Below are 19,053 nucleotides of genomic sequence, written 5' to 3'. Positions count from 1 at the left end.
AATACTCTATTATAAGATAGTCTTTTGTAAAATTCCAATAATGGACAAAATATTGAATTGGAGATAATTAATATGAAAAGGAATTGTTTAATGTAGGAAGCTGACGGAGACCAGGCAAGTTTTTCTAGTATAGCCTCGAGGCTAACTAATATGATAGCCTGGAAATCAGTGCACAGTTGATCCTAGGAAGGAAAATAAAGCTTCAGGGGGTCCGGGGAAGTGGAAAATTATGTTTGGAAAAGGGAAGAACTAAGTTTTTGAGGCAAGAATGGTAATTAAATGGAATTTGTGGGTCAACTGTAACAAAGAAGATAACATGAATCCTCTTTACTATGAGATAAACATTGCCTGCATTTTAAGAAGCTAAGTTCCCTGGACAGAGGCAATATTCTTTTTCAGTCATCAAACATTTCCTTCTTCCTAGTGAGCTTAGCTACTGTGATTTACATATATTTCTTTTTAAATTCTAGTAATCCCTGCCCCACTGTACAAAGAGTGTCTACATACATTATCATATATGATCAAAAGAATAATGATGTTTTAAAATAATCATCAGATACCTCCTGGAGATCCACTCATCACTAATTTAAAGAATAAATGAAAAAGCTGTTTTTATTTTTTAAATTAATTTATTATATTTTTTGCTTTATTTTTTTGGTAGATAGTAAACATTTAATTGTAAATATTAAACAACATACTACTCCACAAGCAATGGGCCAAATAGGATATCAAACAAGAAATCAAACTATATCTCAGAACAAAAGAAAAAGAAAATATAATATTCTAAAACCTATGGGATGCAGCAAAAGCAGATGTTAGAGTGAAATTTTGTGCTATAAATGCTTGTATTAAGAAAAAAAGTTCGAATAAACAACATTACATCACAAGGATGTTCTTCACTAGAAAAAGAAGAAACTTAGCTGATATTTAGTAGAGGAAGGAAATAACAAAGAAAAATCAGAAATAAATAAAGTGGAGATCAGAATAAATAATAACATAACACTGAAAGTAATGAGAAGTTTTTCCAAAAAATAAACAAAATCGGCATTGCTTTAACTACATTAACTAAGAAAAAAAAGACAAAACCAAAATGAGAAATGGAAGAGAAAACAATATAACAGATAACCACAGAAATACATAGTGTGATAACAGATGACTATAAACAATCATATACTAACAAATCAGATAACTTAAAATCCAAATAATTCCTAAAAATGCACAAATTACCATGAATGAATCATGAATCTTGAATCCAAGAAATAGGAAATCTTCTTAAACCAATAACAAAGAGTGAAAATTAAATTAGCAATCAAAAATCTCCTACACAGAAAAGCCCAAGACCACAGGGTTTCATTGGTGAATTCTACCAAACATTAAAAATAATAATAAATAGAAATCTTTATCAAAATCTTACAAATAATGAAATAGAAGGAACATATTCAAAATCATTCCATGAGCCCATACTACCCCAAAACCAAAGCAGGATAACAACAATACAAGAACAAAAAGTCTAGTTTGTTGGATATAAGCATTGCTACCTGGATTTTTGACATCCATTTGCGTGATAATTGTTTCTCCACCCCCTCACTTTCAATCTGGAGGTGTCTTTGGGTCTAAAATGAGTCTCTTGTAAGCAGCATAGAGATGGATCTTGTTTTTTATCCATTCTGACATCCTATGTCTTTAATTGGAGTATTTAGTCCATTTACATTCAAAGTAATTATTGATAGATATGTATTTATTGCCATTTTATTACTTGTTTTGTCATTGTTTCTGGAGGTTTCTCTGATCCTTTCTTGTTTTTGTCACTTTTGGCCTCTCCTTTGCACTTTAATATTTCTTGCAGGGCTGATTTAATGGTCATGAACTCCTTTAGTTTTTTTGTTTGGGAAACCCATTATCTCTTTTTCTATTCTGAAAAATAACCTTTCTGAATAGAGTATTCTTGGCTGCAGATTTTTCCCATTCAGCTCTTTGAATATATCATGACACTTTCTTCTGGCTTGTCAAGTTTCTGTCAAGAAATCTCCAGCTAGCCTTATGGGTTTCCCATTGTAAGTTAAGGATTTCTTTGTGTTGCTGTTTTTAAGATGTTTTCTTTCTCTTTCTTTCTTTCTTTCTTTCTTTCTTTCTTTCTTTCTTTCTTTCTTTCTTTCTTTCTTTCTTTCTTTCTTTCTTTCCTTCCTTCCTTCCTTCCTTCCTTCCTTCCTTCCTTCCTTCCTTCCTTCCTTCCTTCCTTCCTTCTTTCTTTCTTTCTTTCTTTCTTTCTTTCTTTCTTTCTTTCTTTCTTTCTTTTTTTTTATCACTGTATTTTGCAAATATAATTACAATTATGTCTTGGTGTTGGCCTGCTTTTATTGATTTTGATAGGAGTTCTCTGCCTCTTGGATCTGGTTGTCTGTTTCCTTCCCCAAATTAGGGAAGTTTTCTGCTATTATTTCTTGAAATACATATTCTGCCCCCTTTTCTCTCTTCATCTTCTGGGACTCCTTATAATACGAATGTTATTATGTTTGATGGAGGCACTGGGTTCTCTAAGTCTATTCTCGTGTTGCATAATTCTTCCTCTATTTTGTTCAGCTTCATTATTTTCTCTTATTTTGTCTTCTAGGTCACTAGTTCATTCCTCTGCTTCTTCCAGCCTGCTGTTCATTGCATCAAGCCTGTTTGCAATCTCATTTATTGCATTCTTCGTCTCTGATTGATTCTTTTTTAACTCTTTTATCTCTGTGGTAAGGTTCTCCCTGATGTCTTCTTTTCTCAAGCCAGTGAGTTCCTTATGACTGTTGCTGTAAATTCTCCACCAGGCATGTGGTGAGTTTTAACTAGGTGTCCTCTGATCTGCTTGTGAAATGACACCTGACACCAACTCCACCAGAATTGATGCCCTGCAGGACTTGGTTGAGATACTCGGTATAGGCAGGGGTTTGTGCTGGTCTTCTGGGGGAGGATCCCACCATACTGGGATTGAGGCAGGCTTTATTGAGAAGGGCAGTCCTGCCAGAGCACAAGGGGGTGGGGCTTGGTGTAAGCAAGTTAGGCAGCCAGTGTCCATGCTGAGCTGCTTCCCTCAGGTGGCTCTATGTTTATGCTGAGGGATGGGGGAGGGAAATGATGCCAGCCACCTCCTTCGGTCTCAGAGTGTTGTCTCCCTGAAGGCTGCCTCTCAGGGAAGTGCTCCTGGAATACCAAATAATCTCCCTCCTATGTGCCCCCAAGCATTTTTCAGACTGCTGTTTCTATGGGTTGTTGCTTGCCTACTCTTCAGGAGCAGCAGAATGCCTCCTGGCTCTATTCCGGCCAAACCTGCCGATCTTTAAAACTGTAGGCTTTAGAGATTTGGTGTGGGCAGAGGTTTGTGCTGGTCTTTTGGGGTAGTTCCAGCTGTCCTGGGACTGAGGCAAATTGACTGAGAAGGGCAGTCCTGCCAGATCACAGATCACAGGGGGGTAGGGGTTGATGTAAGCAAGTCTAGCAGCCAGTGTCAATGCTGCACTGCCTCTCACTGGTGGCTTTGTGTTTGTGCTGGGGGGCAGGGGAGGGAAATGTGCCAGCCAGCTCCCCTGTTCCAGGAGAGTCCTCTCTGTGACCCTTGCCTCCCAGGGATGCTCTCTGCTCTCCAAAGAGGAGTGAATAATCTCCATACCATCTGCCCCTGAATTGTTTGTCTGCCTCTCTCCAGGAGCAGGACAGTGGCCTTTGGGTTCTGTCCCAGCCAAGCTTGCTGACCTTTAAAACTCCAGGCTTTATGCCCTGCTGGTTGCAAGAACTCACAAAATTCATCTGCTCTTTTTTCCAAGCAAATGGTTTTGGGGAAATGTTCTTGTGCATTCCCTGTATGCTCCTTTCTCTTACCCTTCTCTGCAACCGCGGTTCCCTCCCCTCCACAGCACCCATGATCCATTTCTCCCTTAAACCACATCTTTGCACTTTCTACCTTGTTTGATGTGGTCTCTTCTCTCCCTCTAGTTGTGGAGTTTGTTCTGTCAGGCCAATTTCTGGGGTATTTAGGATTTGATAGTTATCTAGTTGTGTTCATGGGACAAGATGAGCCCAGGGTCCTCCTATTCTGCCACCATCTTTGATCTCCTTGTTTTGTTTTGTTTTTTATATTGCAAGGATTTTAGTCTGACAAAAGGCTTAAATCATTACTACATATTTTCTTTGTGGAAACATAAAATATGCAAGATTTGTTGGCATAAAGTTTATTTTAGGAAATCAGAGCATATCTATTTTCTCATAAATGTCCTGATTTTTCCACCTTACTAGTTGGTATATCATTCATGTATAACAAATACAAGTCCTGTGACTTATCGGGGACTCTTAGTAAATTGGAGAGCTTTTAACATGATTTTTGCCTATTACAAAGACATATAATTAACTATAGAATTTTTATGTCTTACAGGTTTGGAGTTGATTTGACAAAAATAATTGGCACATGTAAAATATCATGTTAAATATTCAGAAAACTAACTTTAAAAGAGGGCATGGTGAATTTTATCTTATTAGATCATACTTTTATCACTTGACAATGCTATTCTACAATATCAACTACCTTACAAAAAAGTAAACAGCAGCATTAGTTGAAATCCCAGACCAAGATTAATCTCAGACTTCAAACATGAAAACAGAAGAAAACATATCAGTTTTATTTATTTACCTACTGTTGGTACTTATCTAAAGAAAACTAGAATATTTTTTGCCTTCTTTTCCATAGAATGACTTCATTTTATGTGCTGCCTATTTTTTTGAAACTCAACAATCTTTCAATGTCATAAAATATTTAATAAACTTTTAAGTAACTTTGAAGTTTAAAACTTCTCTATCCCATATTATTGTTAAAATAATGACATCTTGCATTTATAAAATACATTTGCCTTCTTTCAAATTTTTTGACATACATTACTTCATTTTGCCCTACAACTATCTATTTTTGTCAAAATGTTTTATCCAGATTTCAAATATAAAAAAATGTAACAAGCACTTAATATTACTTTTTAAGTCATCACAACAAATCTAAATTGTATCTTCACCAGGAGAGTGAGACACTAATAGATATAAGAATATGTCTATATACAAGAAAACTTACAGGAAATTGCTTTGTGTGCATTTATACTGACAGTAGGAACTGCAGTCCTTGAAATTATGTTAATCATTAGTTTGCCTTGTTTCAATCTTGAGTGACAAGTTTTGGATTGGACCCATTAAATGTGTAATTATATACAGAGACACTAATATGGATTATCGAGGTTTGAGAAAAATTTCACATACTTTTAATCCTAGCATATATGCCTTCTAAGAAACAACTGGAGGCATAATTTTCAAAATGAATAGCCAATTTTAATCTGTGTTTTTCTGCAGGGTAAAATGATTTTTAAATATTATAGTGAAAACTTGTTAAAAGTTATAGCTCTTTTATTCTAAATTTTGTTTTGTTTTTTAAGTAAGTAGTGGGTTGTCAGTGAATACAGTGTCTTGAAAAGGGGAGTTATCAGTGGGTTTGATGTTCTTCCTTACACACCCCCTGCATCTAAAAGGGATTCAATGTATCATTATAATGACAGATACAGGTTTACTGATCTTTATGAGAGCTATAAATTCACATTCAAATGAATGTCGAATGGACTTCCAAGTCACTTCCCAAGTAATATTCCTTTTATTATTCAAATTTACTTATAATCATGTGATTTCCAGTCTTAACTAATCTTATGTTTATCTGCTTTCCAAATAAAATAACTAAATTTAGGCCAATTCCTGGATTTGTTTCCTGGGTTCTACTAACTTTTACTTCTCTTTCTTTCTTCTGTTTACCCTCCTTATCTTATAGTGTTTTTTTGGGGGGGGTGTTGTATGCATGCTATAAAGTTAGAATATCACTTATTTAAGTCCAAAAGCCTCCATTTATTGTTGACAAGAGGCAAAATGACTTGCTGGATGTCCTACTAATTAAGGACAGATTGCTATTATGCCTAATTGTAATAATTAATATTTATTGTGCACTTACTGAGGTCACTCTTTGGAGCTGCTATCCCCTGTCTCACTGTTAATATGCTCTAAAGAGGGCCTATATCCTTGATGAATATAGATGTAAAGTCCTCCATAAAATATTAGCCAGCCAAATTAAACAATACATTAAAAACACCATATACTATGATCAATTTATTCCACAGATGGAAGGATGGTTTAACATCTGAAAATAGTCAAGGTGATATACCACATTAACAAACCAAAGAATAAAAAAAATCATATTTCAGTAGATGCAGGAAAAACACTTAACAAAACCAGTATTCATTTATGACAAAAACTCTCAACAAAGGGGGAAGGTACCAAAACAGTAAAGGACATACAGGACAAATCCACAGCTGATATCTCACTAGGTGAAAAGCTGAAGGCCTTTCCTCTAAGATCAGGAACAAAACAAGGATCACAACTCTTGCCACTTTTATTCAATATAGTATTGGAAGTCGTAGCCAGAGCAATTAGGCAAAAAAATTAAAAAGTAAAACTTCATCCAAACTTCCTGGAAAAGAAAAAGTAAAACTATCACTATTTGCAGATGATGTGATATTATATATAGACAAGTTATAGCTGTTACTTTAAGGAAATAGCATCTTAGTCTTTATAATACCTGCTGATATGATAGTCTTTATAATATCTGCTATTGTAACATTATAATTAGACATGGAAATAAACAGCATTTAATACTGTAATGATTGACCTTTTATATATGTGAGTCATAAGGGCATTTGCCCCCTAAAATGCAGATGATAGATAAACAGGTAGGTAGGTAGGTTGGTAGGTAGACAGACAGACAGACAGACACTAAATCTAGCTTCTAATTTCAGGAGAGTCACAGATCACTGGAGTCTCTAAGTAGCCATTGACCTCATATGATCCTTGCTTCAAATACTTGAATATACCAATAAACTGCTTAGACCTTGGGTATAGAGAAGTCACCTGAAGATAGTTATATTATCTTGATACAAGACCCTCTTGATTTACTCAACCATTTAAATTTTTATGAATGAAATATACTTACTTAAATCTAAATTCTCATCAGTTACTATTACATTTTTATATAGAAGTTAAATCACTTAGGATTATAAAGAGGAACGATAATTTAGAAGTCTTGATATAATTAGGAATATTCCATTTTACTAGGACAGTCTGTATTGATGTTATTATCAATCCTAGGGTTGCTTAGTTTAAATTAATAACCTACTTTTATCCTTCTTTTCATTTCTTGTGCCTCAAGCATTGTTCCAGATTTTCTCTGCTGAGCTCACTATTATTTTGGCTTTGAGGCTTAACGTGTCAGAGGTAACCATGAGATATGCCATGTGTTGATGTCTTTCAACTAATAAATGATGGTCCTCACACTGAGCTTGGAAGTGATAGCTGTTTATATGAGGGCAGGGACAGAGATGGCGTCTGTATACTTTCTGTCCGATTCAAATTCTGATTGCACACAAAGGTAAAGATGATGGCAGTTGTTTTGTCCCTTGGTTCTTGAGACCATGTTTATCCCATGAAAGAAGACACAGTATATGTCAGTCATCCTCCCTTCCCTGTTAGGGATTCTAACCCCTCATTCTTTGCTATAGGTAAGAGTGCTACTGAACAGATGAGTAGCAGGGGACTGAAAGTTTTTCTTCAGCATTCCACTTCTGCCAATGTCATGGGGAAGATTTGCTTTATCCGTTGTTTCTTAAAGGAGATATTCTAAAAGGGTCACCCATTTCTTTTCTTTTTAAAAAAATATTTTATTTATTTGACAGAGAGTGAGAGAGCACAAGCAGGGGGAGAACAGCAGGCAGAGAAGAGGGAGAAGCAGACTCCCCGCGGAGCAGGGAGGCCCATGCGGGGCTGGATCCCAGGACTCTGAGAACATGACCTGAGCCAAAGGCAGGCGCTTAACTGACTGAGCCACCCAGGCGCCTCCACCCATTTCTTTAAATATCTAATATAGTCCACATGCAATGGCTATGAAGAACTAACCAGTTACATGCATAACACCACTGCTTTCTCAACAATCACTGAAGACAGCTGGATTTACAACCAGAAGATAGTCACATTATATTGAACGACACTTGCACACTTCATTTATTTCCCCCTCAAGCACTGCAGCTGGAATAGCTGCTAGGAAGCTATAAAAATATGCAAGAACATTTTAAACCTCCAGGAATACTCAGACTTCAAACTACCTTTTCTTCTTGTATAACATGTTTAAATAATTATCTCTTTTGTTTCTTTTTTGGTCTTCTGGTTGGGGAAACATTAAGGTAACTGGAAATGGAAGGAAAAAAATCACAGAGGAATTTTTATCTGTGACTTGTCAATTTCCATAAAATCAACAACTTTGCTTCTGAGACTGCTAAAGTGGATTCTAACCCAGGTCAATAGTACACTTGTGTGTCATGAAAATTTGTTAGCACTCTCATCTGGAAGCCACAGATCCGTGGCTGGAAGCACAGCATCCGATGCCTATGTGAACAATGATGTGAGGGATCTCCAGGATTCTCAGTTTCTATTACCACTAGTGGATTTTTTTTCAGGAGCATTTTTGAGAAATGGTCATAAGCTAACATCAAATGGTTCGGAACGAATCTGTTTTGCTGAAAGAAAGGGTTTAATTAACTTTTGAGCTGCACAAATTAATCTGGACCTGAGCAAGGGCCTGAAAATTGATTAAACTGTGAATACCTATTCAGAAGTATTTGACCAGGAAATAAATTCATTTCTTCAAGGTCAATGACCCTACAAGTTGATGGGTGGTTTAGATTAATACACACTGGGTTTCCAGTTTCAACTATTGCTTGGCAGAGCTTCCTCACCCTCCCCAGCCGCTTGTCATCTACCTGATCTTGCTGTCACTTTTTTCTTTGGACCCACATTTTCTTACAGAAACCCTTTTTATTGTTTTGTTTTATTTTGGGAGTAGGTGAGTAAGGCATTTCAATCAATGCTATGTTTATTTTAATTGTCTTATTTTTATCCAAGGATGAATCATAACATGTTAAGGTTTAAAAATAAGACAAAGAATGGCCTTACCCAGATTAATTTTTCCTTCTGAAAAATGTTAAGTGACCATCAAATAGAATGTATTTATCAGTTTCATAAAATCCCACTTGATATAATGATCTATTTTCCAACAATGTCTTTTTTTTTTTTTTAGACTAAACATACATCACACACACAGTGAGCATTTGGAGACTCTCTTCTGTATCACTAGAAGACTTTCCTTTGGTAATGCAAGCTGGGGGGTCAGGTATTAACTGTATTAATATTGAAATGACTAGAGAAATTTTGTTTAAGGACGAGTGAAAAGATTCACCGTTCATTCCAAGAGGAGAGGAAATGGAAAAAAAAAAGTCACATCATTGACTTAAGAGAATTTGAAACATGATTCAAACTTGCTACTCTCATTTATAAAGTAATAAATTGTGGTCTTACGAGGTTCTCATCTACTACATTCTTCCATAGTTTACATGAAGTGGCAACGGGATGATTTAAAGTGTTTCTGTTTCCCCTTGATTTCATGTCAGGGGCATAATTTAGTGGATGATTATATATAATCCTTCTAATCATTACTTTTCCATACCAAATTAGGTTTTAGCAACATTTCTCTTATCCTCGCATAATTTTTCTTATAGAATAATCTACTCTTTTCCTTTTTTTATATAAATTCTTAATTACTTTTGAAGTGTTACTATTCTACATAATTACTAAGTAAAATCTTCAGATTTTAATAATACATATGTTTCTTATTATACAGTGAAGCATACTCTTGGTAAAAACAAGTTAGTGAATACCTAGAGAAGCATGTCAGAGTTTACTAAAAGAGTTGTTCTTTAATTTTCTAAATTTAAAAGAATTAAAACAATTTTTCACATGCTTTAACAACTTCTCACTCTCCTGGAAGAAGAGTTTTAATACGGCAAGTCCAAAAATACATTTTAAAAAAGCACAAATAATTGCCTTATCAGATAGTGGATATTTATGCTTTTTTAAACAACTCAAAAACTTCTGAGTTAGTGAAAAAAACAAATTATAACTTTGTTTTTCATAGGATAACTTTTCTTCTGTCAGTAGTAGTAGCTTGAGTCTCTGGCTCAAAGTATAGGTTAAATACTATTTTGTACCTTAATTTTTATTCCAAGTATATGGCTTGTGTCCCCAAATTGTGAGCTTAAATCAGAGACATGGCATACTTCTTTGGATTTCTTGTTGCATTAACATAATGCTCAGCAGGTAACAGATTCTCAAAAAATAATTGTGAATTTAGTCAAGGAGACTAGGACAGCACTGAGAAGCAGTGAGCTTCTGGCCAAACGGGTAGCTGCACTCTTGTAGCTTCAGCCCCCAGAATGGCTATGCCAATTCAAGGAAACTGGAGAGATACCAGATAACAGGAAAGATGTCAGGTCCTAACAATGATTATTTTCATATAGCTTTTTCCCCCTGAAGTATTAGATGGTCAGTGTGGAAAATATGCACTACAGAGAAAAGTGGAAAGGGGGAAAAATGACATCCATAATCCTAAAACTCAAAGACAACCCCTATTAACATTTGCTGCATTTTCACCCTGGTTTTTCATATAACATTGCTCTGATATTACCCTATATTATTTGTTTCATGTTATAAATTCTCTTTACAATCATAGTTTTCATTGGTTATATAGCAGTCCATTATATCTCTATCATGGCTTCTTTAAGCATTCTCATACTGTCAAAAGTGTTAGATTGTTTCTAATTTGTAATATTATAAATAATGACTTAATATTACCTTTATGTGTTAAATCTTTTCCAGACTTTTTATTTCCTTCAATGCTCAGAAATGAAATCAATGGATCAAAATACACGAACTTTTAAAGGCTTTGGATATATATTGCCAGGTCTTGGATTATTCATTGAGATGGAAGTTAAATGGGAAGGCACTATATTCTAGGAAACCCCATTTAAAGGGCCATTGTATTCTTTATATGGATTGATTACTGTTGATTTTGATTAGCCATTTGCATTCCTCCTTTGTTACCTGAGACAGTATCTGTTGAATTTAACCTGAAAGTGTCTTAATTGATCTACAGAGCAATTGTAATTTCTCCTATGAAGGTTTGTAAAGCCAGGACATTAACTGGAAATGAGGTTTGTGCATTCATGTTTGGACTGTGTGTGACTTCTCAGATTTAGGATAGTGATTGAGATGAAAGACTTACCCCTTTCACAAACAATGATGGTAGGCTTTCTTTGTCTTTTGGTTCTATTTAAGTGAGAAATTTTGGTTTTCTGTATTTGTCAACAGCATGTGCAACCATGTGAGTGGGTGGGATGAGGGATTAATAAGGAAATCTTGAAGCCAACCTATTTTTATGTCTTTTCCAGTTTATTAGAATATAATCCTACTTTCATTTTATTCCTATAACAGTTTTTTTTCCATCAGGCAAATTTTTGTTGTCTAGAAATAAAATTTCTGTAATGCTCCAGTAATCATAAAACTTCTGGTTTAAGGGGAGGCTTTTTTGGTAATAAATTAGCCATTTTCAGTAGTCAAGAATTTGATCACAACTATTCAATCCACTGACATATAGTGATCTGCCATTATAGTAATTAAAGAATACATATTTCACCAAGTTATATTTAAGTCTGCTCAATTCTATTATTTGTTTTTCTCTAGGTTCAAACAAAAATCAATTAAAATAATACTCAGGGATATTATACAGGTTAACTAACACCCTCAGATCTGTTCCATCTTCCCCACCTTTTCTATATCTCAGGACATTCCCCAGGATCCCATGCCCATAGGCATCTCAGTAGATCCAAAGGCAGTGTTACAGACTGCATGTTTGTGTCTCCTCAAACTTCATAATTGAAGCCCTGACCCCCACTGTATTTGGAGACAGAACCTCTAAGGAAGTGATCAAGGTTAAATGAGGTCATAAGGGTGGGGTTCTGATCTGATAGGATTAGTGTCCTTACAAGCAGGAGGCACTAGAGAGCTCTTTCTCTTTTTTTCTCCCTTTTTCCTTCTTTCCCTTTCTCTCTCTGTTACTCTTCATGCCTGGAGGAAAGGCCATGCCAGGACAGAGCAAGAAGGCAGTCATCTACAAATCAGGAAGAGCCATCTCACCAGAAACATTGATTGTGGACTTCTGGCCTCCAGAACTGTGAGAAAACAAATTTCTGTTTTGTAAGTCACCCAGTCTATGGTAATTTGTTATGGCAGCCCACGTGGACTTATACAGGCAGGCACTGGCCATAATTCTAGGGCAGAAGAAGGAGGAGAGAAGTCTGCTGTTTCTGCCCCTTTCCTTCTGCCTCCTGAGATGTCTCTAGCAGTGATTGCTTCTCTGTAACTCTGGTTCTCTCACTCTGAGGTGCCTGTTCTGACCAAGACGTTTCTGCCATGGCTCTGGCTCCCACCAGATATAGACAACATCACCTGCCATTGTCCTTCTTGCCCTTGAGGTAGTAATGGCTTCCTTCTGTTTCCTTACTCTCCTGTTTGTTCCTCAACAATTACATCATCTGTGAAATAGTTCTTAACATTAACTCTTTCTAGATTAAAGACCTGGATTGGCTTCAGCTTTCTCGGATAAATTTTTGCTACTACAGGGGCATTTTGCTTAGTAAGGCTTATTCTTCCAGAGGTTAGAGTGAGTCTTTTAGGTAGTAAGTGTTGGAAAGTCCTTGCAATCATCTCTGACTTGGCAAGTTGGCAATGTGAAATCTGTTTCTCACTTTCTACTAAAGTCTCTCATTTTTTTTCCTCATGACTTATATACATTAAAAGAGCAAAAACAGTAGGTTAAAAGCTTCTTCTAGCTTATTATACATTACAGCAGTCACTTTTTATTTTCTTTCATGTTTTCCCTCCTTCTTACTTTTTTGTTATGAATATCTGTCAGTTTGAATTTAAAAAAAATGATGGAAACAAAATGATCCATGCTAAAACTGACTACTAAAAGACTGAGAAATCATGAACTCAGACACTGATTTCGTCACTGTGATTGCTTCTCTAAGATCTCTGATGGTCCTTCAGATGATGTATTAGGTGATGAGTTCTGATTCCCAGATAATTGAGTCCTGTATCCCTAGGTCTAAAACTTTTTTTTGTCCACACTTTAAATTGTGCATAGAAGATTCCCTGGATGGAATTTGATTGCAGATGTCTATTATATTTTGATGAACTCCTATCAGTTCAGTCTTCCAAAGCATTTTCTATTAAAGTGAAGATGACCTTGTAATATAGTAGCACATAGGCCATTGAAATGTCTCTCTTGTGTAATACTAGCCAGTCACAATTGACTAGGAGAAGTTTTGATGGATATCCACTGGAAACTTGTCTGAGTATGTTCTTCACTTTGATTTCTTTCCTCAGGACCTTGAGTTTTCTATAGCATATTTCAAGTAAGGGCTGCAGGAAATGTGATATAAGATTTTAATTAAGACCCGACAAGTATCCCACAGAGATTTTCTATAGATTTGGACCATAAGTATGAAGTGTTTATTGCACGCCATTCAATATCCTACTTCAGTATTTGTCAAACACCTCTAAGAGATATGATGTTCTTTCTTCTCAATTGCTATATGCAATTCAGCCATAACTGAATTCAACTAAAACAAGTGTTGTGCAATTAAATAAATTCTACTATACCAATTATTTAACTGAAACTCAAAGATAATCTAATATAAAACCTGAGAAAATATATTTTGACTTAAAATTATCAGCATTCACTAGCAAATTCAGTGTTCCTTCATTCCCCTTCCACAATTTCAACTAAACAAATAAGATTCTTTTCTCGCCTTATACTGGAATTAGCAATAGCTTGGCCTCAGTAAACTCTCCCAACCATATGTGACACTCTCTACTGTCACAAAGACCCATGGGTAGTTCAAGTATCTGTTAGAATTTATAACTTTACAGAACCCTTTTCTTCTCAAGCTTTATTGTGCATTCATCACTCTAATCATTATTGAATAATACTTGCTGTTATCCTCGAGTGCATGATGCTGGGTTGGAGACTATGAAGTTGTATTCAACTGCCTCTGTCCCTTTTTAGTAAGAGAAATTTGCCCCACTGTTAAGTAATATAGAAAGAGGTGAGAGTTAAAGGGTCAGATCCTAATCATGGGTTCTGATGTGCTCTATCACAACCAGCATTTTACAGCAACTCAAGTGTACTGTATGTTTTCATTCTGAGCTAAAACTGAGCTGGGGAGAAAATTTCATTTTCTGAACTGTAAGTCTGCTGTGCAAGAAATGGGAAAGAATGTCCCCAGGCAGTGTTAGAATGACTGCTGCTTTCCCTTCTCATTCCAATTAGAGTTCTGGCCCCAGGTGACTGGGTAGGTACAGACACAGGTGACTTGTTTTTGATTGACAAGCCCATGCAGCCAGCTGGATGAGGGAATTCCGGGACTAAGTGGGGTATTCCTTTGCCTTCAGAGCTGGTTTTGGAATAGGTCCTTGACTCCTGACTAAACAAAAACTTGAATTCTTCTTCATATCAGTCAGAATCAGACTTAGAGTTGGAAAGCACCTGAGAGACAACTTCCTGAAAGGCCAGCATCTTTTGTGAAGCTTCTATAACAGACACTGGTTCCATCTCTGGTTGACACATTTTCATGAGAATTTTGTAATTTTGGGTTAGCAATTTTAGCCCTTGCTGCTCTTTTCACCTGCTTAAAGAGTTCTCCTCCAACTGGTGCTGTGGACCAAACAAACAAACAAAAATATATGGCAAAAGAATATGCTCTTTTCCCCTAATTAATATGTGGTTTTCTGACCAGACTGAAGAATTAAAAGTATGCACTTTCCATAATTTAAAAATAAAAGAAGTATCCACAGATATGAATTTAGCCTTAGTAAGTGAAATACATGACTATCACACAGCAGTAAGTCATTTCAAGGTGGAAATAGTCTCCTTTTATCTTGTAAGTATTATCATTCAAGCCATAATAAACTGTATTCTTTCTCTCTAACTCATCCAGAATTCTACTTTAATTCCTTGATCAGCTAATTTCTGACACTGTCCTTTATGTGTACACACTGTAACTTTATTTGCAATGTCCAGCAATAGAGGATTTGTTACATAATTTGTGTATGCATAGCTCATGCGATAGAATATGCCACAGCCACTCAAATATTGATATGTATATATTTACATGTAAAGTTTTATAGAAAAGCATGTTTAGTATGATTCCATTTGTAATTAAAAATACAGACACATGTAGGGGCGCCTGAGTGGCTCAGTTGGTTGAGCCTCCAGCTCTTGGTTTCAGCTCAGGTTATGATCTCAGGGGCGTTAGACTGGGCCCTGATTTGGGTGCTGCATTGGGTGTGGAGCCTCCTTAAGATTCTCTCTCTCCCTCTCCTCCTCTCCTCACCACTTGCATACTTGTGCTCACTCACTCTCTCTCTAAAAAAACAATTGTTAAAAAACACAGACATATATTTGAGTAAACCTATTTTTTTTCTTTTTATAAGCATATAATCTAACGTTGACAGCGTAGTTATATTGGGGAAAGGAATGAAAGGTTGCGTGAAGAAAACATTTTGTTTCTTTTGTTTTCTGTGATGTTTGAATTTTCATCTCACAAAATTCCAATGAACTTATTCATATTATGATAACTTACAAGGATTGACAACCAAGGGACAAAGTTTTAGCTCAAGGAACATAACTCTAGGAATAAAACACTTTAAATGAAATGAATGAGGTAGAAGGGTGCCTGGTAAGTACTACTATCTTCTTGGAAATACTGAAATTGCATGAAAGTGCTCATCTCTTTTTTGGAGTCCCAAAGGGGGCCCTATCTAGGCTTTTTCAGAGCCTAGATCTGAGCCATCCTCTGGAGGAAAAACAGAAAACGTGAGTTAGAAATGCTCAAGTTTGGTGGTGGTAATATGTAGCTGAGTATTGATAAACCCTGATTAAGAGAATCACAAGGGAATGAGCGGTGGTTACTTGGAGTAGGTTTCTGAGAATAGTTGGACCCCTGAAGACATTTATTTGCATGTACTAAACCCTTCAGAAGAACACCTAAGAAAAGTACCTACCCACTTCTTCAGTATCTTGCCAGGAACAGTAATCTATTGTTATGTACCATCCTATGGGCTTTATATATGTTATGTCTTTAAACTGCAGGACAACTTTTAGATTAAATATTAATATTCCTATATTACAGATGAAAAAAAAATGGAAGTTGAGGGAGGTTAGGTTAACTCTCCACGGTCAGGTAATAGGCATCAGAGCCAGGATTTGAACCCAGGTGGGCTCACTCCAGACAGCTTTAACGACTGATGTTAGTGAAAGAAATGTCTAGGCTATGCACTTGGATGAATGCAGAGTCCCAGAAGCTAACATAAGTGAACACAAAGGACCAGGTGTAAGGTATCAAGTAGGAAGTAGTAGGAACTATGTGAACCAGAGAGCTTAGAGCAGATCCAGTATTGTGTTGTCAGACTGAATGGAAATTCACCTGTGTTTTGTGTGGAGACAATTTGGACAACTTTCATAAAGCAGGTCAATAATTTTTTAATCTCAGTCTCAAAATTTATGTTACTATAGAGTATCCAAGGAAAATGCCTGCTTGCCCGTTGGACTTGTACTTAGCGAACAGATGTAACTAATAAACGTCTTTGGAGACAAATCATCTCATTTCCTTCTTTTTCTTCCCAAACATCTGAAATAGAGACTGCGATGAGCAATGTATAAGGTTGCAGCTCAAACTGAAAATGGGACCTTCTCTCTCCCTTTACTCTTAAAAAATAAAAAGTTATTAAGTGCTAATGGAACTAGACACTTCACATTATCCCATTTAACTCTCAGAAGAATTCTGTGAATGTATACAATTTTACACTGTTAAAATGAGAAATCCAAAAATGTATTTTTTAAAGTCACCAAGTAGTCATACAAAAACTAGTTGTGCATGACTCCAGATATCACTGTCTGAATGTTAGTTACCCATTTTCTGCCTCCTCCTAACTTATGTAAGTTTCATTTTGTATTGCACCCATTCCATTACTCATTTTCAGCTGTTTGCCACCTGGGTATCATTGTCATCACGTGCACGTACACCCCATTCTCAATGACTGTGATCACGTCCAGGAGAAACCTTATGATTTCCCATACTTCCACACCCTGCTGAAGAGGCAGAAACCCTGGAGTCATTCCTTAACACATCCATTCTTTCCTCATCCCATATGTAATCCATCTTAAAGCCTTATTGATTCTGCCTCCTAAATATTGTTCAACTACAAACAGTTCTTTCCATTTCGGTGGCTACCATTCTAAACAAACCTATCAACTCTCATTTGTACTGCTGCAGTGGCCTCCCTCCCCATGGCTTCCCTCAGTGCCTCCAATCCATTCTTCACAGAGGAAGGGTCAGGGAGACTCCCTTCAGCTAGAGAGAGCCTCCTAAAATGCAAATACTGATCAAGTCAATCCCCCACATGGCCAACTCAAATCCTTACTCTATTTTTTTTTTTAAGATTTCATTTGTTTATTTGACAGAGAGAGTGCAAGCAGAAGGAACTGCAGGGAGAGGGAGAAGCTGGCTCCTGGGAGAGCAAGGAGCCCAACATGGGGCTCAATCCCAGGACCCCCCGGGATCATGACCTGAGCTGAAGGCAGCCACTTAACTGACTGAGCCATCCAGGCACCCTTCTATTTTTTTTTTTTTAAGATTTTATTTATTTATTTGAGAGAGCATGTGCGTGCACGTGCGCACGAGAGAGAGGGAGAGAGGGGCAGAGGGAGAAGCAGGCTCCCCACTGAGCAGGGAGCCCAAGGTGGGACTTGAGCCCAGGAACCTGGGATCATGACCCGAGCCGAAGGCAGACGCTTAACCGACTGAGCCACCCAGGTGCCCAAGTCTTTACTACATTTAAATATTTCAGTAGTGGTTTCCCATCACTTAATTTTATTATTTTTTTCACATTATTTTGTTTTTAATCATTTGTAATGTTCTGAAGATCACATTTAAACATTTTTTTTAAAGACATGAAATAATGTAGAGGGTTTATTTTTTGGTTTTTGCGGGGTGGGGTTGGTGTTTTTTTGTTGTGGTGGTGGTGGTGGTTTTTTTGTTTGTTTGTTTTAGTACAGCCACAACTATAGAGGATCTTAAAAGGACGAAGGCCAAGTCGGCTTCATACACAGGATGGGGCAATCTAATACACAATACAACATGGATTTTTCCAAACAAGTTTGCTAAGAAACAGCTCCATGTTTAGTGTTAGAAATAAAACAATCATCTCCTTTAGAAAAACCAAGACATCATTTGATTAATAAAGGCTATTCTTCCCCCATTTTTATACTTGCTTGTCTTCATTTAGATGATGTAAATTCATGAGAAAAGAACAAGTTTTGTTATGGTATAAAAATCTTAGGCACAACAAATTACAAATATTCAATTTTTTAACAAAAATGTTTTCCTTTCCCAAATATAAACATCTGGTAAATAAAAGAAACATAGTATTCCAGGTATAGAAACACTAGTAGTTCATTTATGAAAGAGGTATATTTGGTAGGATTTTTATGAATTTCTTCCCTGCAGCCTTTAGAATAAAGCACAGGATCTGGGCTCCCAGAAGGGGTTGCTTCCAGCTGAAACACCTACAAGCAGGGCATCCTCGCAGGCACTTTGCATTCAGTAATATCAAAGCTCTGCAGAGGCCTGCAAGACCTTGACCATCTCTACACGAGCCTCCAGCTTGAGCTGCTCCACCAGGCATACAGGGTGTTCACACTGGCCCCATAAGACATGGCGGTAGCACTGGGCTCCCAAGGCAGGTGGTTTCCTATCACTTTAAAGACAAGGAACAAAATCTCTAACCTGACCTTAAAAGGCCTACTTCAACCAGCTCTAGTGCACCTCCTACTGCTTCTCATGTCATATGACCCCTTTCTCTTTTCATTCTAGCTTCAAAGAGAGGCAAAACAAGCCAAATTTCTCCTGCCACAGGGCCTTTGCACACACTGTTCCTTCTTCTAATAAACTCCCTCCCACCCTCTTACATGGTTATAACTTACTCTTTCTTTTGACCTCA

The 19,053-nt window shown here is 36.7% G+C and overlaps 1 pseudogene; it reads right to left on the bottom strand.

Annotated features, from left to right (window-relative positions):
- Positions 1-18,563: 18,563 nt before the first annotated feature.
- LOC114216456 (guanine nucleotide-binding protein G(I)/G(S)/G(O) subunit gamma-10 pseudogene) lies at positions 18,564-18,769 on the bottom strand (annotated as a pseudogene).
- Between the last annotated feature and the right edge of the window lie 284 nt (positions 18,770-19,053).

The sequence above is a fragment of the Eumetopias jubatus genome, unplaced genomic scaffold (assembly GCF_037043125.1).
Source record: "Eumetopias jubatus isolate StellerSeaLion01/CBP00866 unplaced genomic scaffold, mEumJub1_p1.0 scaffold_3, whole genome shotgun sequence".
Classification (NCBI taxonomy): Eukaryota; Metazoa; Chordata; class Mammalia; order Carnivora; family Otariidae; genus Eumetopias; species Eumetopias jubatus.
Note: the sequence above shows the minus strand (reverse complement) of the source record. Positions and strands in the feature narration are given on the sequence as shown.